This window comes from Parus major, chromosome 7, assembly GCF_001522545.3.
Source record: "Parus major isolate Abel chromosome 7, Parus_major1.1, whole genome shotgun sequence".
Taxonomy (NCBI): domain Eukaryota; kingdom Metazoa; phylum Chordata; class Aves; order Passeriformes; family Paridae; genus Parus; species Parus major.
Genome location: NC_031776.1, coordinates 29,682,862 through 29,708,541, shown reverse-complemented (window position 1 = coordinate 29,708,541; position 25,680 = coordinate 29,682,862).

Below are 25,680 nucleotides of genomic sequence, written 5' to 3'. Positions count from 1 at the left end.
TGTTATCCTCTGTCTCCAGCTGTTCCACCATTCCTTTTCCTGCCTTTACTCATCACCTGCTTTGCCATTTGCACAAGGAAAATCTCAAAGATAAGAGGGTTTCAGTACAAACCTTCAGCAGTTCTTACAAACCTGAAGGAAAATCCAACATCACTTGGGAGTCCAGAGCTCAGTGATGCTTCAGAGCTTTTCTGGACAGGGCCCTAAGAGAGTCACACATCATCTTTGTGTGTCCCCACTGCCAGTGCCACTGTCCCAGTCCTCAATGTGGCTCCCAAGTGCTGCACTTGACCACCCCATGACCTCAGATATTTATTTTGCCCTCAGTTTTTCAGCTTCCTTCAGCAGCCCCTGCCCATGCACTCACAAACAGAATCTACAACATGAAAATTAATTTTTGTGTGTTAAAATAAGAAAAATGTTTCCACAGAACTATCCATTCTTCTGAGGATTTACCTTTTCCTTTATGCATTCATTGTAAGAATATGTTTCACTGTTTCCTTAGTGATTTATTTCCCTGAATCTTCTCTGATTAAACACTGTAAGATTTATTTCTTCAGTGTTATATTCCATATAGAATTTTAATTGTAGAGCAGTGGGAAAAGAGCTGGAGCAGAATAAAAACATACTGGTGTAATTCAATTTTTATACCCATTCCAAGATTTTTTACCTTTGGGGGATAACTGTGTTTGGGGATGGTGAGGGGAATACAACTTATAAATTCTACTTGAGTGATCAGTAATAAAAATAAATGATCTTATTAAAAAATTTACATTAAATAGTGAAATGTTGAACGAGCATTTTAACTTGACAATAGGTGCCATGAGGTATATATATAACAAAGTAGTGACAGAGCAGCAAAAAACTTGTTTTAGTCAAAGAACATTCTCCATTATCTCTAGAAAATATGGTGCTTTTTGGCATACATTTGGGTTCACCTTCTTTTAAATGGAGCTTTGAAATCAATAAGTTACCAAGAGAGGTCGTTTCTAACTGCACAGCTGTAAAAATCTGAAGAATTTAGAGGGAACTGTCGTCAGGATTTGCTCATCTTGAGATATTTACAGCACAATTTTTTTTGATTAAAAAAATATTTCTTAATACTTCAATCTAAAATGGTGATGAAACCCTTTCATCCTGGCTAAGGTTCTCCTCTAATGGGTAGTGTGTCACACAGGGTAAAGCTCTGAAGTGAGACATTTTGGATTGATGTGCAGAGAGCTGCAAATCTCATCTCAAATCTCTTTCTTACCTTCCTTCCACCTGGCCCCTTCAGTACACTTATTTTTTGCTGGGTGAAGTTCACTCTAAATAATCCTTGGTATTTTTATTGCTGGAGCATTTGGAGTCCTGAGGCATGCCCTGGGTCCCAGGGCTGCTCGGTGCTGTTCAGAGCAAAGAGTGGCACCACAGCTTTAAAAAGTTCTGTGTTATCAATCAGCTTGCCAGCTCTTGCAGCTGCCCAAAAGTTAACCCCTTGATTCCCAGCAAAGCAGGACCTGCTGGGGCAAGCTGTGATGCTGAAGACATCAGGTGGATGCAGCAATGCTCTCATTGCAGGAGGCTGCAAATTTTCATACAGTTACATATTCTAGAAGGAGAGAATAACTGGGTTATGCCTTTTTCTTTTATTGTCACTTAAAATGATTCATCTCAGGATCTGGTCTTCATTATATTTCAACTTTTATACCTTTTAAATGACAGAGAAAATAATTATTATTTATGTTAAGAGGCAGTGGGTGGTTCTGCTAAATAGTTAGAAAATGAGCAGTACTGTGGATTTGATTTTAATAGCTCTGGTGCCAGAGTGGCTCTAATAGAACCAGCAGACAATGAACACTAAACACAGAGATCTTGGTTTTTTCCCCCAAGTTTCTGTCTGTAGAAGAAAAAAGATAATTTTAATTTTATAATTCCAATGGGAATTATAAAATTAAAATTATCTTTTACCTTTATCCATATTGAAATCTTTATCTTTTATCCATATTACCATTTTCAAATTCTTCACCTGAGTTACAGACATGTGGATCAAGAGCTGGTCTCCATCCCAAGCATTAGCACTTGTTCCAGCACTTTAATCTTGGGTTTTTGGCATTTTACCAGTGACTTCATGGGTCTCATGTTTCCATCCATAGGTAATAAGCAAATATTTCATACAGTGTTGTCAGTGGGTAATCTTATAATATTGTACATCATGAATTTAAATCAAAAATAGACAAAGAGTAATCTTAGTAGACTTTGCATATGTCACACAGGCTGGGACATATGAGAACACTATTTTTAGGGGAAAGATAAAAGTGTTTCACAGCATGTCTATCTGTACCTGAACATGAATCATTAATGTACTTTTGGTCCAGCTTTAGCTGGACTTTTTTAGATAAGAGCCAAGAAACAACCTCTGATCTCATATGTCATATCTATCAATAGATCAAGAGACAGATATATATATATATATATATATATATATATATATATTTGCCTTTATCATATGTCATTTCCTGCATTATAAACCAAGGCTTGGCAAAAAAAGAATGCATGGAGATGCCAGATTTGTAATGTATGTCTTTTAGTATTTATTAATTCTTATTTTCACTTTTGACTGAGAATCACTTGATATCTACTACCTTTTCCCAAGCTTTCCTCTGTATTGAAAAACTGTCAATGCTCCCTGAGATGTATTATAGAAAAAATGTCAACTCCTCGTTAATCTGTGTAAAGTGAGCCCTTATTATGAGGTTGATTTTTAAAAAAAAATCTTTGCTTGCTAAGAATATAAGCCAAAACAAATAAAAAGAAAAATTTAAAGTTGACTAGAAATTTGAAATGAGGAAAAAAATGGGGACAAAGAGTGATTAATTCTTGCTAAACAATAGGGACTTCCCCCAGTGTTTTAACTGAGCATCAAAGACTTCATGTTTCCAAAGAGAAGGAAGAGTAAAATCGAACAGCCAAACTTAAAATTGATATATTCAGGAACCTAAATTGCTGCATTAATCATCTTTTCTGGAAACTTGCATGGAATTTTGTATTTATTTCTGCATAGACTACTGTCCAAAGATACCCAAATCTGTCTTCCCTTTTCCCTGTGCTGTAATTTCTGATAAATGAACCTCATTATCTCAACAAAATAATTCTGCTTCATTGCAGACTGCTTTTAATGCCTAGATTATGTTTCCAGTCTAATACCTAGAAAAAAACTCACCTGCTTTGAGAAGCTTTCAGAAGAACTTGAAGTCCTGTAACCAAATCAAATTGCAAAGCATGTGTTGGTGAATGGCACACCTGAATGCTGTTTATAGCTGCCCAAATTCTTGTACACAATTTTACATCCTGCTTCACGTTGGTATTGGAAAAACAATAAGTCAAAACTATGGTAAATATGTAATCTGAGTAATTTATTATGTCAGCCTGAAACATTGCCCAACTGTCACATCCTTCATGAAGCTGCTGCTTTTGTGGAATATTTATGTTTTTATCACAGTAATCCACTGCAAACCAGTAACAAAAGACAAGAAAATATGGAAATTATACTGCCTGAGGAGAACCTGCCACTCTCAGTACAGTGAGAACCAGCTCAGGCAAGAGGCATTTGCTTCTGTTCCTCTGCTTCAGAAGGACACTGAGCTTGGCCACATGGCAGAAGAAATTGGATTACTTGCATTTAAGAGGGTCTGGGACAATTGTGTGGCTCATGTTGTAGAGATGAAAGAACTGCCTGCACTTTTTAGTGCTGAAAACAGCCCTGGCCCATCTAAATGCTCCAAGGCTGCTGGCTTGCTGCTGGGGTCTTTGGGAGACTGAAAACTGATCTGATTCCTGTTAATATCATTCTCTCTGTACCTACAGTCTCAAGTGGGAATTAACAACTTCTCTCATGAGTGTTTGTCAGGCATTGGAATAAACTGGTGTGAGGTGAGGCAGCTGACAGCCTGATACAGCAACCCAAACAGGGCTGTGGATACACCCAGCTTAAACTGCTGCGAGATTTTAATCACAGGCATCTGAATTCAGTTCTCTAGAAAATGATATTAAATTCATTCCCCACCACCACTGATCGGTTTAACAACAAGACAAGGCATGAATTACTGGTATTTTATTCTAGGGCTTTTTGTCAGATCAGACTTGGGCTCTGCATATCTTGCTGTCTGCCTGTCTGTTTATCCATCTGTCTGTCTATCTATATCAGCTCTTTGGCCTGTCTGATAAAGCAACAAGGCTGACATTTCCTGGACATCTTTGGAAAAAATACAAGCAATAATTCAGGAGCAATAATTCATTACTTCATTTTTCAATGAGAGGTTTCTGCCAGAGATGATTGCATGAGGCAAAGCCCAGCCACAAGCAATGTGTGAAGTAAACAGACTTTTCACGGAAGAGACTATCTCATCCTCCTTGTGATCCTTGAATTCAAAATGTAAATCCACTGGGATTATATAATTTCATAGCTCAGAAATTAATGTGCCACATTTCATTAGAGTCTCTGGCTGTTTCACTGCAGAATGTTTTCTCCTCTTTATTCCATCTGTGACTTGCAGTTGGAAATCCAAAATGGACCAGTCTGGGATTCTGCTTCAGAGCCATCTCACCTGACAAACTGTTTAATAAATGCCCTGAAGAAGGGATGTACAGCCTGCTCCTGAAGAGCCTTTCACCAGATGCCAACAAACCTGTATCCATCTGCCTGATTATAAGAGATTGTAATGATTTTCTTGTCATGCAGCTTCCCCTTCACTGAGCTGAACATGGCTGCTTGCATGGTGTTGAATTGTTCTTATGTCAGTAGCCAAAGACGTTGAATTTTCTGGCCTTGAATACCAGAAATTGTAAACACTGCATGATGCCAGTGGATTTCAAAACTTACATAGAATGAACCATCATTCTCACTGGCTATAAAGAGAAAGATTCTCTATTATTTTAATATATTTTTAAAGATTATCCATGGTAATTTATTCAGGTTTTCTTAATGCTCTCTGTCATGAAATATGCACATTAAGGACTCTGTAAGTGCTTTTGGTCAGTATATTATTTTAGAAAAGGATTTCCTGAGTTTGTGCCAGCTGACTTCACTGCAGTCACACTGAAATATTCAAGTATCTTCACTGGAAACCTTTTCTCGGGCATTTTATCATTGATTCTGTTTTGATGTGTCAGCTTCAATATGGTGATACTTCAGCATTTAGACACTAAAGCTCTACATCACTCACGTCAGCATTTCTGACAATCATGGGGCTTCTCCCAGGCTGGTGAAGCTTTAATAATGTTTGCAATATACTTCAGACTCCTCAGAACAGAACAGAAGCTCTTGTTTTTAAAAAATTCCCTATCATAAAGTTGAACTCTGAAGAATCCCCTGGCATTGGTTTTCATCTGGCAACCACCCACTAATGAAAGATGTACACGTGTTATCCACCTCTATTTAAAATTAAAACTCTCTCTTTTTGCTGTAATATGGGTAATTATATTATCTGTATAGTCCATTATATGGAAGCAGCTTTTCCAACAAAACTGTCTCTTCCAAAGTGTTACTTTCAGAGAACTAATATAATTAATTTTTTTTTCCCATTTATATTTTCTTTTCTTGCATTAATATAATTTTGGTTAAGTTCAGAAGCTGAAAAATGCAGTCCATCCTTACCCCATCCCCCTGAATCATTTATTTCTGTCACATGCCCAAGGATCTTTTCCAATCCATGTCTTCTTCATTGTTCAGATGATGCTTCTTGTTACGTTGTCATCAGGCTAGAGGATCTTGCCTGAAAAAGATATGATAAAATAATGACATTTGAGTAATCTGCAATGAGGAGAGAAAGCATATTTGATTTCTCTGTTTATGAATCAAAGTGATTTCTCCTCCCTCCCTAACACCTTCTATTTCCTGGAGGGAGTTAATGAGGGCTCCTCTTTTCTCTCTTTTCTCCCTTAACTCTTTTTTCTCTTTTCTCTCTTCCCTTTTCTCCTCCCTCCATTGTTTTCTCTGCACAAACTCCTCCAGTGTGAAGATGTTATTTTTACTTGACATACCCTTTATAAATATTCCCTAAGGACTCTCAGCTAAAATGGTCTGGTAGTTTAGACACCTTTTTCCTGTTGTGATATTTAACCTTCTTACTTGCCTAACCTGGTGGCAAAGCTGTTATTTTCAGCTTATTAGACAAGGTTTTGGGTTGGTCTTCTCTTTCTTTTTTTTTTATTTCTTTTTGGTTTTTTCCCCCCTATAGAGCTATAGTTGAGTCTTCATAAAAATTACAGACATAAATAGTCCCCAATACAGTCAAATTTCATTTTAGAGCTTTTATTTAGCTTTTAGTAACTTTGTTTACAAAAAGTGGTCTGCCCTGAAAATTTCCCAGACATTTTAAAGCACATTCTGAGAAAAATGTTGAAATGGTTCTCCATTTTTAATAAGTCTCTAAATTTAAATTGAGCAACTGAAATTCTGCTTTTTAAAAGGGTGCTATTTTTGCACAGAAAGTGAAAAATGCAATTGAAAATGAAAAATTATGGAATAAGACTGGACATTATCTGTTACATGTAGGACAGGCAAGCCATTTATCAGTTTGATTTGCTTTAAAGGGACCTGCTTTGCAATGCTAACCTATGAAATATTTTGTCCCTCTTCAAAGCCCTCACACTGAGACTTCACACCTGTCAGTGGCTGCTGGACAGCAGAACTTTGAATTTCTGATTTCATGGTAGGCTGAACTCCCTGCACCAGAACTTTTATTTTATTTTATTCTTTTGAAATCCAGAATAGGTTGGGGAATGTGCCTGAACTGGTGCTTGTAATTTAGTGCTTTGCTTTATTTTTGACCAAACTTGCAGGTATAAAATAATTGTGTTTCAGTTTGCAGACCCTAAGAGAAGTGCTGAAGGTGCTGAGTGAATGTTGTTTGCTTATTTTGTAGAGGAGTGAATGTAAGCTTTTATTTGTGTGCAAAGATTCAAAAGTTTGGTGATCTCTGAGAGTCTTGGCCCAGAATTTTAAAAGAATATGGCCTTTTAGAAATATAAATAACAAACTTGCAGAGTATCTCTGTTTTTAGCCCTGGTGTTTCCCAGTGCAGGTGGCAAGGTCACCTTGTAAAGCACAGACACAGCTCCTGTTCCAACTCCCCTCTCTTTCCCCAAAAACATGGCCCTTTCCATCCAGGGCAGGGTTTGCTGAAATTTAGACAAGTTGAGTCAAAAGTGAAGATTTTCCCAAGGATCAGACAGCCCTGAGCAGGCATTGACACTCTTCACACTGATTCAGGGACAGGAGTGCAATTCTGCTGAGTGCAGCAGGAGTATGACAAAATATTTCTGTTCAGGACAAGGCTTCTGACTGGGTGTGAACCCATGTATGTGTGTGTAAAGTCTGACTTTTCTTATAAACAATAAAGAAAAAACTCTCCACTTCCTATAGAGTTGTTAGAACTTGTAAGAAAACACATTTGAAATCTATGGAAAAATATCAATTTCGTTGTATTCTATTTCTTGAGATAATGCAATGTAATAGCCCTAGAAATGCAAGTTTCATTTTGATATATTGTTCTTAAAAATGTGCCCATCACCCTAAGTAGCAATATCTGCATTAAATGATGCATAGTTAAGACTGTTATGTTTAACAGGATATCATGAGACATTGTACCAGAAGGTAAAATACAGTAAAATAATATTGGTTCTTTTAACAAATCAGTTTAAGCAGAAGCATCAATTGCCAACATTATATTTATTCAATATACTTCCATTAGCAACCAAAATATAGATGCATTTGACATGGAACAACAAAATTTCTGTGGGAAAAACTTAATCCCATCAGATAAAAGTAAAATGTTATCAGTATTATTATTACTGCTCCTGTTGTCAGTCATTGCTGTGTGACATTGGAGATGGATGGTGAATAAGATGGAGACTACAATCTAGAGACTGGGACTAAGAGATAATGTTAAAAAAAAATTAAAAAGTAAAAATGAAAAAGTCATTTCCTTGGGGTAGCAATTATATTTTTTAATGGAAAAATTCTTTTGACAGAAATGCTTTCACCATCTGAGCAAGAAAAAGGATATGAATGTCCATGGTCTGGCCATGTCTGTCGAATTCATTGGAATTTCAGAGTGGCATTGCAAGTTAGATAAAACAGAAAGACAGTTGTCACAGTGTTACCTACTTTCTCTTGCATACTTAGACATGTCCAGTCCCTCTTCCACCCACAATGGATGGATATCCCATCTTTATTCCCATGAGAAGGAGTGCCTTGATTTTCCTGGGGCAGGCAACTCAGCTTTTATTTCTAGGCAGAGAAATGAAGTCTGCCTTGGAGTTAGTGAAGCCTGCTGAAAGTAGGATGTCTGAAATGGCCCAGCACAGCACAGCAGTGCCACGAAATGCAGACAGGCTTCTGGAAACTGCAGTAGTAAATGGACTACTCTAATTTCTATTGTCAAAGTTTGCTAGTCTTATGCTGAGCAGTCCCACTTTCTGTGAATAGTCATGCTGAATTTAAACAGGAACTTCTGCAGGATAATATGACAGGAACACTGATGAGAGATTTAATAGAGAATTGTGACTACCAGATAGTAAAGCAGAGTGCATTAGGCCTGGAAATCTCTGTACAGTGCCCAAGGTGTGTGAAGGCATCCTCAGGAAGTGCTTACAATGGTAATTAAAAACTGAACCACATACAACTCCAAACAGGGTAAGAAAAACTGTTTTTGTGAGGTTTTTACAGTTTGAGTGAATAAAGACAGAAGTAATGGAGAGCTGCTTTAGCTGTTGGAGTCTGACAGATATCAGGGAGCCTGAATGAGGGATGGGTCCTGAGAGTCCTTTCAGCAGGAGAAGGAATTGCTGTTAGCTCTTAGATCTGCAATATTTTACTTGAATTTCTGCCTGGAGAACAAAAAAGTCAGCCAGACTCATGTGGAAGAATTTCTAATGGAGAAAGGGAGCAGACTGATTTTCAAACCCCAGCTTAATTTGTGGAGGTGGAAGTCAAAACAAAGACAGAAACCTTCCCTTATATTTCTGACTTTTAAACTAAGCAGATTTGACCTGCCACTGCTATGGAGGAATAAATAAAGCCACCCATGAGATTAACCTCTGAGACATTTTTGTGACCTTGCCTGATCTTTTTCTGAAAAGCAGCAAATCCTCCACTCCTGAACAAGTTTCTTTTCCATAGCAGAACAGATGGAAATACCACCTCTAGCTGTACTGTTTAAGGGTTTTGTCTCCATTTCCAGCAATATGATAACGCTTCAACATCTTTTCTCTTAAAGCCTAATTGTTAAGGAAAAATATTAATTCATTTTTAGTAATTGTCAAGTTCATTATTTTCATTTTCCATGGCAAAGGAAATTTTCCTAAGGAAATTTTACTTTGCTCCTACATTTTTTTATGTACCTGCGAATCCAGCTGGGCAATAATGAACATCTACCAAGCCCAAATGTCCTTAAAACATCTTCAGAAAGTGAGAGAATGGAATAAAGGGAACAGAAATATGGGGAAGGTGGACTGATGAGAAACAGAAAATTTGCCATTAGCTTTGGATTTCATTTCAATGTTAATAACATACCTCAAGATACTGAGCTGGCCCAGATGCCATGGTTTTATGGTAGCCCAGAAAATTTGATGTACAGTTCTGTACAACCAAAGCACCCTGTTCAACAACTCTCCAGTTCCTCTAAGTGTGTCCAGTCAGAACTTCTGGGGAGCTGTCAGAGGACAGTGAGGTGAAGGAACAGAGTCCTTCTGGCTATTGGGATTCAGAACAAGGACAAAAGCATCCATTAGCTCACAGGGATTAAAACTATACATGCATATAGATCCTTATAATTGCAGGTATGAGAGCAAGAACAAAAATATTTATGGGTCCCGAGGGCAGTAACTTTTTTAAGATTAATATCTGCTTGGAAGGATATCTGTGGTGACTGGAACAGCTGCTTTGGCCCTCTGAAGGGCCAAATAACACAGGTCATTCAAGTGTTATTTAATGCTAAATAGCACTTGAATGGCCTGTCAAGAGTAAAATCAATTTTCTGGCTTTTTTTGCCACTGTCCTCTCCTCTTCCTTCAGAGTCAAACACCATTATCTTGCGGAGGAAGGAGAGGAAAGCTTTTTGTTTTCGCTGTCCCTGTGAGCCTCACTGTCACTCAGCACAGGGCACTGATCCCCTGGGCTGGAGAAGAGCAGGAAACTCCATCCAAGGAGCCGATTTTAGGACTTTTCCTTGCTTCCAGTGACCATGAAATTTTGTGTTTCACTTCTCTTAGTCCTTTGAAATGCTCTTCTCCCCCTGTGAGGGCCCAGGAGCTGGCTGGGTTTGGATCCCACAGTCACTAAGGTGTGGGACCATTTAGATGAATGCACAGGGAGATTGGTGAAAGCAATATGCAGAGGCCTGACAAATGAACAGAACAGGCAGCATGACACGGAGAAACAGCGCTTTTCCTTTGTGAATTTTTTAAATTATCTTTTTAACAGGCCTGGCTGGCAGGAGTAGTGGGCATGAGCAATTCAGATGAGGATTTGAGTTGTAAGAAGACAGAGTATCTGTAACATTCATCAGTCTCCTGACTGCACAGAGGATTTTTCCTTATGCATAGAAAAGGCAACGTCATTTATCCTTGGCTGAGAACCACTGATACATTTTAACAATGGAATTAGTTATTCACTGCAGTACAATGACTAGCTTTCTGTAATTTGACATTAATATGCTTCTACCTGAACAGTGCAAAATGTGAATTAAATTGCCACAGGGAAAAATGATGAACCTATTCTTTGATTTAATCTAAAAGTAGACAGTTATGGTCTCCTTCCTCATAATAATGTTCACCCCTCTCTTCCCAAAAAATCTTACTTTAACTTGTCTAAGTTTTCTTTTTAATGCATGAAAAAGGGCTCTATGCAATGTGACCTTCCTTTTACCACTTTTTAATTTATAAAACATAAATATTTTAATAACCAATACAGTTATATATTCTGTATAATTATATATTTAAATAATTCTTTAGATAGAATTATTAAGGTAGGAAAAGACCTCCAAGATCATTGAGTCCAACAATTAACCTAACACTACCAAAACCATGTCCATAAGCACCACAGCTTATGTTTCTTGAACACTTCCAGGGATGGTGATTCCACCACTTCTCTTCAACAAAATATTAAATTTTAAATTATGATAAAACATAATTTCTTCATTTGGAATTAAAAGTGGAAACAATACTTCTTACAACCATTTTTTAATCAAGTCTTTCCCCCCTCTCCCCATTCCCACAATGAAAGGGTTAAGGCAACATTAAGGATTCAGCTGAGGCTCACAAAAAACCCCCCCAAAGCCCAACAATGGGGAGATCATGCTGAAAAGAGATTTTTAAACACTTTTCCTAGTCCATAGCATATCTCTGGGGTATGTCTAATGCTGTACCTCTGAAGAGTAGTGCTTACACACCCTTTTGCCACAGTCTGACAAAGCACAGATAAACTTTGCTCCCTCTCCCAGCTGATTTCTGTCCCTGTGGAAGGCAACAGTCAAAGGCATTTAAAAGGGAAAATATTCTTATATCTGTGGCTCCACCAGCTGTCTGCCTCTTCTCTGAAACCAAGGAAAGAGAATATTTCATGGCAAACTGTAAAATGCAAATGTTCAAAATACATAAATATGTTCTTTGAATAAGGCAACATATATTGATGATGTTTTATGCATAATGTTTTTCCTCTCTCTCAAACTGTTATTTGTTAGACATTTGTAAAGATCTGAGGCATTAGGCTCCTTTTTATGTGATATTTTTATGTGCATTGCTAAGTGGTCTGGCTGGAAAACAAGATTATGTGATCTGTGTTGCATTTTTGGTACTATGCTTACAGACATAAATTCAGCTTATTTGTGATAGCAGCAAAGGTTTTTAATAACACATCCCAAGATATAAAATAGCTAACCTTCCCCTATCAGCTGGCATCAAACCTTTCCCCTCCATATCTGATAGGGCTCCGGTGTTCTTTGATAAGTCTTGGTACAGATTGGGTTACAGGTGGTCTTCATAAACATTAGTGCTCTCTCTCTAAATTATTTCTTCTTGCTCCAAATTCTGCTTAGCAGGACATGTATTATTTTCACCCCCTTCTCCTAGTTTCCTGTCCTGCAGTGAGCAAAATATTTTGCTGGTGATGGACAACATCACATACGAATAAATCCACCTATACATTTTTTAAAATTATTATTTCTCGCTTTTTATCAGCTTCTGTTGGAATGCAGCACACAGAGCAGGCATGGTAAATAAGTCCCTTTTATCAGTGAACATTTCCCCATATTAAATCTCTCATTCATCCTGGAATCTACAGGCAGCTTAAAATAAGCCTGATGTCAGTGCCTCCAGAGCCTGGGGACGTTGCAGGGCTGGGAAGAGATCGACTCTTTGATAGGGATCTGTTTGTGAGGAGTGTGGAAGCTGTGCCAGTCACAGTCCCCACACCTGCCCCAGCTAGGACAGGGAGACAGCCTCATCATTTCTATGGCTGGCATGAATAGGCAGGGCAGAACCCCAGGAGATAAGCAAAAGTGATGGTGTCGCTCTCTTTCTCTCGATATATATTCATAATATATAATTCTAAACATCCTCTTCTCTAAAACCATGGCAGACAATTCTGTATCTGTTAATAATTCCTCAGACAAGCGTGGAGAGGCCTCACTTTCCATTTCAGCTGAACTAAACCACCACACTCTGCACTGTTTCATCTCCACTGTGGCCCTCTTTATACCTTGGTGTATTTCCTTACCTAGAATTTAGAATTTAGAATTTGTCCTTCCAAAAACAGCTGCTTCTCTGACTTTCTCTCCAGATGTCTGTTAGTAGCCATTCAACCAAATACAGAAGAAAAAGACATGTGCCTCTCTCTTTTGGTCACTTGCTCTAAATCACTTTTAAACCTTCCTGTTAGCAGCGGATTGCATAAACTACTCAATTTTTTTTTCTCTGCATCTATTAATCATATTTTAAAAGTCTGCCAGCAAATTCCTGACCACAGTAAATCAGCAGGGTTTCACTGATTCAAACAGGTTTGATCACATTTTGCATCTGAGGCGTGATGGTGGTGGTCTCTCACACAAAACCTCAGCAATTACCTCACACATTAATTTTTCAACTTTGTTTTCATTGCTAATAGAATGTGGCAAGTTTTACCTTCTATGAGGTCCTCCTGTGGATCTGGATATAAAATCTATTTATCTGGATTCCAGTGCACAGATTGATTAGAAACCATTTAATCCATCCCAAAACAATTCTGAGCCACAATATTATAGAAATTTCACATTCACAATACTGATTTTTATGACATATTTTTTTCAAGGCTATCACTAGGAGATCTCTAATTATTTCTAATTGCATTCAGGTTTAAATTTGGCTTTTTCATGAACTAAAGGCTTCACAAATTGACTAGGATCCTTTAAAGATCATAAGTGCCAGCTCTGTGAATCCATTCTTTTAACTGGAACATCTCTTGAGCATGAACTGAGAAATCCTTGAGGTGTTGGTATCTTTACATAAGGCATTTTTTCTCTAATATTTCTGATTTCCTGACTAGCTTTCCTTTAACTTTATGAAATACCTCTAATTTCTAATGCAGGGCTTCTTACTGACGTCAATATTTCAGACAAAGAGTTTTGTTGCAAACCAGAGCACAGAGTTCTTTAAGCCTGTCCATGAAAATTTTCTGTGCCAAATAGGCACATTTGGGGATGTTCTCACACTATTTGAGAGCTGTGTTTGGCTCTTTGGCAAAACACAGAAAATTTTGTCCAATACAGAGAGGAACCTTTCCTTTCCCTTACTGGACAGGGAACTTGCATCATTCACAGCTATTTGGAGAAATAACTATGTAAATCTGAGAAGTTCCTGGGGGATCTCATGAAGCTGCCTATTTTCAGTCAATGATGGTACAAGAAATATTTCTTGAGAAGCACTATTTAGTGCATGAATGAATGAATTAATTTTATTAATTTACTAGATTTTTTTTTTTTTAGTTACAAAAAACAGTCCAAGAAAAAACAGAATTAGGCATAATCAAAGTTACATAGGAATAAATGGTAATCTGCCCCATAATTTGTCAGTTGTAACTAAAGACAAGATTTGAAATTTCTTTGCAGCATTTTCCAGTGCCTATCAGGATATAAATCTAGACTAAAATATCATAAAATAGTTCAGGTGTCCAAATACAAAATGAAAAATAGGCTGTGTTTGTTTAAGATGGACTGACTGAAATAGAAATGGAAATTGAAGTGAACCATGGCTCATAAATGATGAAGACATGATTGCACATGCCAACTTCTCTGTACAGTTGGTAGTGAGTTAAAAAAGGCAGTTAGGCACACATCATTTAATCAGAACTTCCTCTCCTGCTCGGAAGAGTTAGCCAGCACAATCAGACACCCAGAATGAGATAAATAATGCAAGCAGATACTCCAATACATTTTAAACAGCTGCCAGGGGAAAACGTGTTTATTTCTTCAGATACTTTCAAACAAAGATCTGAGCTGCAAAATCTCTTTTTCCTTTGCTGTATGATCATGAGTTTCCTCATGACCTACTGCCTAAAAAATATTTCTTGAAAGACTTCCTGATGGATTCACTGTTAAAACCCAACAAACTCTCACAGAGTTATAAAATTATGGTCTGGCTTTTCCAGAAATGTCCAATCCCCCTGACCTGCCTTGCCACCAGCCCAGTATGGGCACTGCTGGAAGAAAAAATCCTTTAATCCATTGCCAGAAACACTCTGTTGCACATGGAAGGAGAAACTCTGGCAGCTCAAATGCAGTAGGGATGGAAAAAAGGTCTCCACTGTAATTTTTTGGGTTTCATCCCAGGAGATGTCAAATGATCATGGCAGTTCTGCTTTCCCTGACCCTGACTTTGGCCCTAATATTAGAAAGGGCCATTCTCTGAAGCTGAGCAAATTAAAAATCAACCAAGGCTGAAAGGAGGTTTATCTAGAACATACAAAAACTGTGAATTGTCAAGAATGTTAATGGGCTTTTGTCAGCGAGGAATAAAATGGACATGATACAAGTTTTAGCAAACATCTCTTTCTCTTTACCATATTAGGAGGACTTTTGAAACCTGTGAAAGCATTTATTTCAGGGAAGAACCCACATTCTTCTGCAAATGGCCAATCATTAGCTACAGGACTCTTTTTTTCCTTTTTTCCTGTATTTTTCTGTGATTTTACAGGTAGCTTTGTTACTTATGAGGGGTATTGAAGATTTTGGGAAACGCAGTGATCAGTGGCACATTCTCTCAGACCAGGTTGTTAATTCCATGTCCAGAGCAGCATAGCTGGCTGAAGAACAGGAGGAAAGAAAGGAGCACCTGCTCAGGTCTCACCTTTTGCCCAGCACTTTGACAAGGCAGGAGATCTGAGGCAGCTTTTGGAGCTGGGCTGTCCCCAGCCTCCTGTCCTTGGTTCTCCTTGCTCAAATCCAGGTTGAATATCTTCTCTATTCAAGATTGCTCAGTTCAAGGGCTACTCCACTATCCCAGGATAAATAATTTGAGGTCAGTTCAGATGCAGCAAACCATCACTAATTTCTGTACTAACAGTAAGAATAATTATCATAACATTGTTGACTTGCTGCATATCTGCTGAAAGCACCTGTGAGATTGAACCTTTTGACTCGGTATGTTAGACATAATTACCAAATACTTATAAAATTGATAAACATAATAATTAATATTTTAAATACTCTTCAAAGTTTTGACTGGAGTTTGACCTTGCTGAATTTTCTTCAGAAGTCAATATACAATTAAGATTGCATGAAGCTGATAGAGGTAACAGTTGTTAATATACTCAGAGAGCATTTTACAATTGCCTGATGAAATCAACCTGCTTAGGCCAATTTGCATCATCCATGGTAAGCAGTTTATATGAAAAAGGTTTCATTTTTTTTAAACCAAAAAAAAAAAACAAACACAAAAAACCCCAAAACCACAAAAAACAAAACCAAAAACAACCCCAAAAAACCCCAAACAAAAAATAAAAACAAAAACCCAACAAAACATAGATATATAAATTCAAAGGGAAAAAGAGACTGCAGATGAGGTTTCTAGAAACTTTGGCTGTTCAAGAAAATGTTGAAGCAAAGACAGGGAATTTAGAATAAGTATCTACAAGTTTTGTTTTGATGTGGTAATGCAATGAAAGGAAAAATGCATGATTAGATTTTCAAAGATTAGGAGGTGAAGAAAGATTTAAATTGAATACTAATTTAGTTTGGAAAGCCTTGAGGAAGCCGTACCCTTCATGTAAAAAGTCTTTTTTTGAATTAGCGAGGTGTTTCATCTGCTAGATAAGCATAATTGAAGTAAAGAGTTTATGCAGACAGAGAAGGAGCAAGCCTTGTTTTTATCCTCTGCATAGCAGTCACTGCTGGAGGCTGGTGAGGTCAGTGTTTGTGAGGAAACATGCAATGCTTTTAATCTGGCAAGTGGCTGAGGGGAAAGAGACTACTTGGAGCTGAGCCCACTGGTAAAAGTTGGTGGTGAAATTCAGAGTCTGTATCCTCTGAGCTTAGGAAATGGAAAAAGATGCAAAAATGGAAGAGTCTGGCAAGCAGACATTATACTCACTCTTTTGTCAGCAAAAAGGGTCTTGGAGAAGAGCTCCCAGTTGAACTTATTGAAACCATCACTGTTCTCATACAAGATAATAAGAATATATAAAAATATAATAAGAAATCCTTTTAAAGTGCATTCATTCATCCATGGCTCCAACAGCAACAAAATAGCCATAATTAGAAAAATAATTTTATCGAACTATGACAGAACAGAGTTTGACACGACATTATTTGCTGCTTCTTGTCAAACTCCAGATGTCTTTAGGATATTTTGGCCCAAAGATTTGGAAGATCTCTCCCTGCACAGCCAGCCCCACGGAGAGCCGTGCGAGGCCTCGGCTGCGCGAGATGACAAACTGACAGCTCGGTCACAGGATGAAACCGCCAAAGTTTCCCTTCAAAGCTTCAATCTGTGCTTACCTGCAAATCAAACTTCCTTAGTTTTACTGCTTTTCATTCAAACTGTGATGGGTGAGGTGAAGATCAGTTTCTGTGAACTGAGTGATGAAAAGCAATGGGCACCCAAGGGAGCCAACTGGCCAAAATTAATTTTCATCATATTCTGGTATGACTAGATTATTTTGTCAATGACTGCATTCAAGGGTTGCAGCTAAACCACACACTTAAGATGTTTTTTTGCATATTTATAATAACATATTTATAATTAAAACAACTGTGACTTACTTAAGAAACCTCAGATTTGACCTTATCAAATAACAAGCAACTAAGCTCAGCCTCTATAAGGTGTCATGAGGTACAGAGCCAAGTGAATGATCTGAAAACATTGAAAAATGTGGTTTTTGTTTGGTGAAAGAAATAGTTTTCAGAATCATATTTGGGATTATTATTAAAGAACCCCTTGATAATCAGAAAAATACACCCACAAAGCAACATTCAATTTATTGCAAAAAAAGAAGGCAGTTGAGTTCTTCTGTTTCAGTAAGCAAACACATTTGGACTCAGCAATCTTAAGGTCTTTTCCAACCTAAATTATTCTGTGACTCTATGATTATTTAATCTACATGGATTTAGCTGAAATTATAGAATCACAGAGTGATTTGGGTTGCAAGAGACCTTAAAGGTCATATAGCTCCAGCCTCCTTCAGCCTTCTCTATATCCCAGGTGACCAAGTTTTCTGGTTTGCTTCTGGGCAGGGCCTACATTTCCCCTATTCTTCCTTTAATCACAGATGTACCTATAAAAGTTCTTCTTCCCTTGACATCTCTGGCCATATTTAATTCTGTAAGAGCTATAACTTTCCTAACCTTATCTATGGATACTTGGACAAATTCTCTGTGTTCCTCCTGGGCTGCTGGGCCTGACTTCTGCTCTCTGCAGATCTCTCTTTGTAATATGGAAAATCTCAAGATTTTTATTCCTGCTGTCACTATGTGAAATTCCCCCTTAGTACAAATACATCAAACAAAAGCTGGTAGGCAAGACATAACATTCAGCTTCTTAATATAAAGAAATGTTTTCATCCCTATCAACAGCTAAGATTTTTCTTTCCAATGATTCATGTCTGCACCAGACAATATTTTTTGGCTACTGTAGAAGTTTAAAAGATGTGAAAATTATTCTGCTTATCGATTTCCCTTCATATGTAGCAGATAAATCAATAGGATGTGAAGATGAGGCTCCATTAAAATGATTTCTGGTGACATCACTTTTGCCTGAAAGTTTCCACAATAATGACCCTTGAGTTTGTCAGCAAGAGGTCATTCAAACAAAGGAACAAATAAAATCACATGGCTCTCGTGGGTTTAGGCTGTAATTTCATCTCTCAGGGTAATTGTATGTCTTAGCTGATATTTCTGCTATGATGTAAGTGCAATTTTTTTCTGATAAAAACAGAAAGTAGAAGAAGGGAAAAAAAAACCCTGTAAATTTTATAAATAACCCCATCTGAGCTCACTTTTCAAACTTATAACTGATAACAGTCTAATGCAAGAAAGCCCATGACAGAAATGCCTCTCAGAAGAGCTGTAGATACACAATAGTATTGAGATGCCAAAGATGCTCCATCCTTTGTAAAACTGTTACAGAAGATGGAAATAAAAATTTGCAAACATTGTTCCCTAAGAGATGCTTAACTGGAAGTTTCCCTCAAAAGAGTCTGGTCACCAGGCTGCACAAAATTTACAATCTGAGGTTTTGTGGTAAGCAGCCTTTGCTTTTGTTCCAATTTCCAGAATAAAAACCTCCTCAGGGCTCAGGGTCCCTTACCTGCAGAGAAAAAGGAGGGTCCACACACAAAACCCTCACTGTGTGTGAAATGAGGTGACAGGGAACTTCTGGAAGGGTGCAGAAGGAGACCAGGGGACTACACATCCTTACACCACAAAACTAACTGGTAGAAGTTCTACTTTTATAGCAGGAGAGGCAGATGGAATTGAGATGTAGATCATGTTATCACAGAGTAAAAAAATGGTTTTGTTTAAAAGGGGAATCCTGTGGAAAAAGAATGAGTGAGTAAACAGCTCGGAGGAGAGCTAGGAAAAAATTGAATCATCCAAGAAAGGCAATATTTCAGGAAAAGGAGAGTGGTGGCAGGATTGAAGGCAGCTGTCAGGTCACAGAGATGAAGACAGAGTACAGGTTCCGGGACTTGGGTAACAACAGGCCATTAAAAATTTTGGCATGAGTGCTTTGAATTGATCGAGTGCAAAGGATACAAGGCAGAACTAACAGACCTGAGCATGGAATTGAGGGGATTGAAAACAGCAGGGTAAATAAGAATAAAGATAAATGAGAATGGGAAGGTAGATTGGTCTCTACAGAAGCAAATGGGCTAAAGTGTGAGAGTGTTTGTTTTTAGTAGAAAATACCAGAGCAGGATTGTGTAATGAAGACAGGAAAAATAATACTGTGGTAAATGAGAAACTTAAGGCAGCAGTAGCATGACAGTGAAGGAAGGAATGGTCAGCAGATGTGATGAAATGCAATACAGTGCAGAGGCTGGATTGTGTTTTTGAATTGGAGTCAAGAGGAAAGAAAGGAGAAATGAAAAATAGGCAAAAAGAGGGAATGTTACAATTTGATAATTTTATCTTCACATCAGCTGTTAAGAATGTGACAAGACAGCAGAGAGGTTGTAGAAGAATGATGGAGATTTAAGAATGTCTTCTGATGAAAACATAAAAACCATGTATGAATAAAAGTCAGCTATGAGAGGGATGGGAAGAATCTAGAATTTATGGTGCTAGTAGATTGTTGATATCAGAAAGCTCAAGTGACAGGGTCTGATTGACTAAAGAGTGGAAACAAAGTGCTCTGGGAGAGTAGGACATGGTGAAGATAAATTGATTAAATTCTCTCTGCAAGAAGAGAAAAACATCATGAAAATCTAGACAGACTGTCTACTAGAAGGCTTGGGGGAAACTCCCCTGCAAGTGCTTCCAGAATGTCCATGACCATAGTGCCTGTATGAACCAGAAAGAATTTTGGGGTCAATGGTTTAGACAATCTCAGAGATCACAGCAGGTCCCCAGTGATCATGTTCCAATGTCTGAATGCCTTCTTTGTGTGACAATCATCTCCTCAGATGTGAATTTCACCCAGACAGAAATGATGCAGCTACTCTGGCTATTCTGATCTCTTTTCCTTCATCTAGCAGGAGAAATCATCACCTGACACTTGTACAGCACCGAGAAAAGGCAGGAACAAATGTAAGCAAATTCAAAACAACTGGGTCATGTCATGACTAGAATTTCATTTGGCCTCTGGGTTACAAGACACAAAAGTGCAGTTTCTGTCAATTATGGATTACTTTAAATGGCAATTTGTTCTAATTTTCCAACTACACAATTCTTATTAAATATTCAAGAAAATTATCATTAAAATCACTGCATGTAGATTTGTGATGAGCAAGAGTAAAAACACTGAATGCAGAGATACATGCATTCAATAAGATAAGATTCTAAGGTATTTGGTTCTGCTTTTATTCCATATTAAGTACCTTACAGAGAAAGTTTTGATAGGCAAACTCATGAGGAAGTGTTATCCCAAGCAGGCCAGATCATCTTTAGGGAGAAAGATATTACAAAACCAATCAGTGCAAAATCTTCAATATAATATTGAGCCCACATTGTTGTCTCTGGAAGAACAGCAATATTGCTTTGGAAGATGGGGACCAGCAGCTCCTGACAGATACTCTAACACTGCCAAAAAGTGCCCTCCCAGAGCACAGCACTAACCTTGGATTGTAGCAGTGCAGAACCTCCTGGACTGGGACATTTTATCAGCTGGATCCAAGAGCAGACATTTCTGTATTGCCCATCACAGTGTGGTGCTTCTGGAAACTCTGCCCTGTCAGTGCATAAGGAAATCAGATCCAAAAGCTAACTAGAAAGTGTTATTAATGTAACCATCTTTCCCTCTGGGGATCCTCCTCATGCACAGCAGTCTGCTATTCACTACCTGAAGTAGTAAAAATGTTTTCTTGCTCATTTTTTATTATATTCCTCCCCTCCCTCTAAAGCAGCTGTTATTGGCCAATTTATCCTGGCAAATCCCATGTTCTTTATCTCCTGAGAGATCTGACCTTACTCTGGGATCACACATTGTATGAAAATCTCATCTAACCTTGTGCCATGTTCTCATTCCCTTTGGGTGTCCTGCTGCACCAGGGCTGAACCAGTGGCTCAGAGGATATTCATTATTTACATTCCTTCTGGATAACATGTAAAAATAGGCACTAGATGAAGAGGACATCAGTTGAAGAGATCTATATTTATTGAGAGGATCTGCATTACTAATTGAAACTGGAAGGTAGATTTTGCAATAGAAGCCTCTGTCCCACAAAACAGGCAAAGGACCCCTCCTCTGTGGGCCAAACTCATGACAACCATTAGATTTCCAACATCTCATCCAATATTTTGGTGATAACAGATTTTGAGTGAAATCACTCATTCCTGGGTTGCATTTCTTCCCATCCAGACCCCTGTGACAGCAGCTCTTCCTCTGCCTGTGCCCCTGAGTGCAGCCAATCCCACCTGGGCTGCTCTGGAGTAGTTAGAACGTGGTCAGATGGTCCTGCTCTGGAGATTTGCCACATTCTGGGGAAAAAGGCAATGCTAGAATAGCAAAACAGATGAATGGCCTCTTAAAATCCTCTCCTTACGAGCCATATTCTAGAGCAGAGGTGCGTGAAGGTGTTACAGTCCCTTCCCTAATTTCCCAAGCTGCAGCATAGTCAGTGACCTGCCCCAGCATTTTCCTGTTGTAGTGATGTTTTTAGGGTGCAAAGTGTTGAACAAAGCCTGCAGATCCTTTTGGGATGGTGCCTTTAGTCTTTAGGGAGTTGCCTGCCCTGTTCTGGGTCCTCAGATAACACTACACAGTCGAGCAGAGTTGAGTTAACAAAGGTTTGTGAGGGGATGAGGCCATTAATCAGCATTTTGGCAACCTCTGCTGTCACTCAGGATGCAAATGGTGCTGCCATCTGCCTTTCTCTGTGTTCTAATCCAGGCTATGAGATGTGCCCTTGAGAGACTGAAAAAATAAAAAACAGGAAAGAATAAAAAGAACCAGCTTGATTTTGGCTGCAGCTTGAAGTTTGTGCCAGTCACTGGCAGAACGCTTTGTTTGGAGGCAGCCATGGGGTGTTAAGACAAATGACTGTTCTGCTATGGAATGTATTTTCCAAGAAAAATGTTGGGATTTCGCCACAAAGCTCTCTGGAGGTTTTGAATCATCTCCTTGCCTTCTTAGAAACATGTTTTCTCCACTGGCAGGAATATATTTGCACTCTTTCCATTTGATTGAGGAAGCTCTGAGGCTGATTTTGGCACTCTTGTTTTCAGTGTTGGAACTTCCATTACAAGAGGTGTGGTTGTGTGGACCTGCATTGTTTCCAGCCTCAACAATGTTACAGCTCTTTGTGATCCATTCAATTATGCACTTACCTTCTGCACAAGAAGCAGATGCACAAGATCTTCTTTGTCTAAACTTTCTTATGTGAAATGCATCAAGATTAATGGGGGAAAAACAGCAATGAAAAAGCTCACAAGACTTTTTAAACAAAATTGAAATGAAGTGTCTGCAGCAAATAACCTGCTGTAAACTAAGATAACTTTCCAGCTCAGCTAACCCAACTAATAAAACTCCTGAGAGCACACCAGTCTTGGGAGTTTGTGGTGAGCCACTTGAGCCCCACTGAGTAACCCAAGTGCTGATCTCACTGGGTGGGGATTTACCAAAATCCTTTCCCTGAGTGCTTTGAACCAGGACCTTCAATGTCTGTCTCCTTGTGCCAGTGTGAGATACAATGAATGGCCATATCCCAAACCTTAAACCACTCTCACTTTTCAGCATACTAACTTCTAAAAGTACTTCAAAGGTAATTCACATTGTACAAGATGGAAGTTGCCACATTACTCAGCTCCGTATCTCCTGCTTTTCCTTCTGTCATTTAAACTTTTCAATTTACCAAAGCCTTCAGCATGGTATTTTCTGCACAACACTGCAAAAATATGTCTTTTCCCAGAAGAAAGATCTCAGAAAAAGGAAAAAAAAACCCATCCAACCAACCCCACCTCAACACTAGTTCTTTTTATCCATTTTCATTTTTTCAAGGAAGCATTAAAAATCAAATTTTCATAGAGTGCAAAGTTCTCTAGACTCTGAATGTATGATTGTTCCCCATTCCTGAATTAACTGGCTCAGCACTCTTAAGAAATAAAATAGGGAGGAACAAGCTTTAAGTTAATAGCTTGCTACACTGTGTGCTGTAATCCTCACTTTTTGAAATAATTGAACAATGGTCAATGTAAAATTCAACTGAGGACGAAAAACTTCTTCTATAATGTGTGCACATTGAGGTACCACTGATATAAGCACAATTTTAAGACCACAGCTCTTCTAAACTCACCCTTCAAACTAAACTAATGTTGATTGTTGAATTCCAGACAGACAGAAAAGCACATACTGAATTAGTTTTCCATAAAGGTATGTGGATATGATGGCCAAACCACATTCTTAAAGTGTTAAATATTTACATAATCTTGGTCTTAGATTTCTTCTAAGGGGAAGATGTTGAGTAAAATCTTTGCAGTCTTCAGGTAGGCACTGTAATGACATTTTCAATGCATATCACGTTTCAGAAATCTTCTGAGAAAGGGAAAAATGAAGGTCTGACTACACCTTGGGGAAGGGAGGTTGTTCGAGTTGAGTAGTAGCTTTCAGAAAATCTAAGGTTCTCTTCAAATGAGAAAAACACAGAATACAGGTATTGGCAAGTTGAATGTAAGAGACATAGAAAGAGAGACCAAAAATAGCTTGTAATTGAAAAGTCTTTACCAGCTGTGTTTATACACTTAATACATTGTCCTTCAAACACATTAGCAGTAAAAAGCCTTCCAGAAGGTCTCTAGAGTCAATAGATAATAAAGGTACAAAAGGATCACCCAGGGAAAAAAAGGGGCAAACCAGAAAACAGAATGAATTTTCTGCCTTTATATTTGTTGTGGAAGAGCTTGGGGAGGTTTCTGCACTGTAGCCCTTCATTATGGGGCACTCACTGAAGAGCTGAATCAAACTGAGGTGTCAATACATTTTACAGGGCAAACAACAAAATTGGACAGGGACAAATTGCATCAATAAGAACTTAGCTAGGAATCCAAAAGAAGTTCAAGGACCAGAAAGTGAACAGCTGTTAGTGGTGCATAAAGTGTCCCTTAAACTCACTTCCATATCTGAGAAGGAGAAAGGGGCAGATACAATAAGGATGAAAAATTTTCAAGAAATATACTATGAATGATCAAGGGAGCTACAAGCCATTAAATGCAACAAAAACCCATGAAATTAGGAGCTTATCCATTTTTTTAAAAAATTCCTTAATATATGTGGAAAATTTTGCTGAAAATACAGTTGTGAGGTTGTAAGATCAAGAGATTGTTGCTGCAAACATTGGCCTAAGGATACTGAAAAACTGGATCTGGGAAACAAAAAGGACAAATAGAATTCAATCTGGGTACATGTTATGTAATGTACATGGGTGGGGGGAAAAAAGGTTATTTTGTATATAAAATTATTTTGCATATTAAAGGAAGAGATCTATGCTCAGCAAAGTTGCTGAGAGTGGGGTTATGATGTGTAGTTCAGGTACTTTCCATAGCTCAGAAAGACTGAAAAAAGAAAATAGCATGCTAAGACCTTTTAGAGAAAAAAGAGAACAAATAGGAAACATTTATGCTCCTGCATAAATCTGTGAGACACAGCTCTCATCCTCCTCTACAAAAAGGCTCAAAGAAGGGCAACAAAGATGAAAAGGAATATTGAATACTGTTCTTACTTTGACTGAGAAGACAAGGACTTGTCCTGCTGGAGAAAAGACGGCTGAAAGAGGATTTGATAAAGGTCTGGTAAATCAGGCTTGGCAAAGGCAAAAAGGAATTGATTATCCAGCGTCTCTTCCAGTGCAGGAGCGAGGAGACATCAAGTGCAATTAGCTGTGAGCAGAATAAAAAAAATAAACCACAGAAAAGCAGCTTTTCCTACATCTCATGTTAGAACTGCAGAGTTCCTCGCTGCAGCAATTATGGGTGCTAAAATTATAGAAACCAAAGGAAACAAATTCATAGGAAAAAATGCATAATATGACCTCCAGCTCAGGAGGTACCTGATACAAAAGGTTTTGGAGGGTATCTTGGGAGAAAAAACATCCTTAAATAAAATCTTTCCTAAGTTTTAGACTTCTTGCTGTGTTAGGGTAAAAAGAGTGCTTTGACATGCCTTTGGTGTGACATATCACATTTCTCTTTATCTTTCAATTTGCATCCTTACTTCCAAATGTTTAAGACAATAACAAATGTTTTTATCTATTTCAGAGACACTGAATAAAAATTTTGTCTGCCTGCTTTACAAGACAAGTTATTCAAATATGTATATTGAGGGGAGAGAAAAGTGTAAGCAATATAAGAAGTAATTTTTAAAATATAGTATTTTGATTTCACAAAGATAGCAAGCAAGGCAAACCATTATGTCATTGTTTAAAATAAAATATTAATTAAGATAATACTTTAAAATGAAGATATGGTTGACCACTTTCACATAAAAATACTTTCAATGAAACTGAAATACCCCATGATG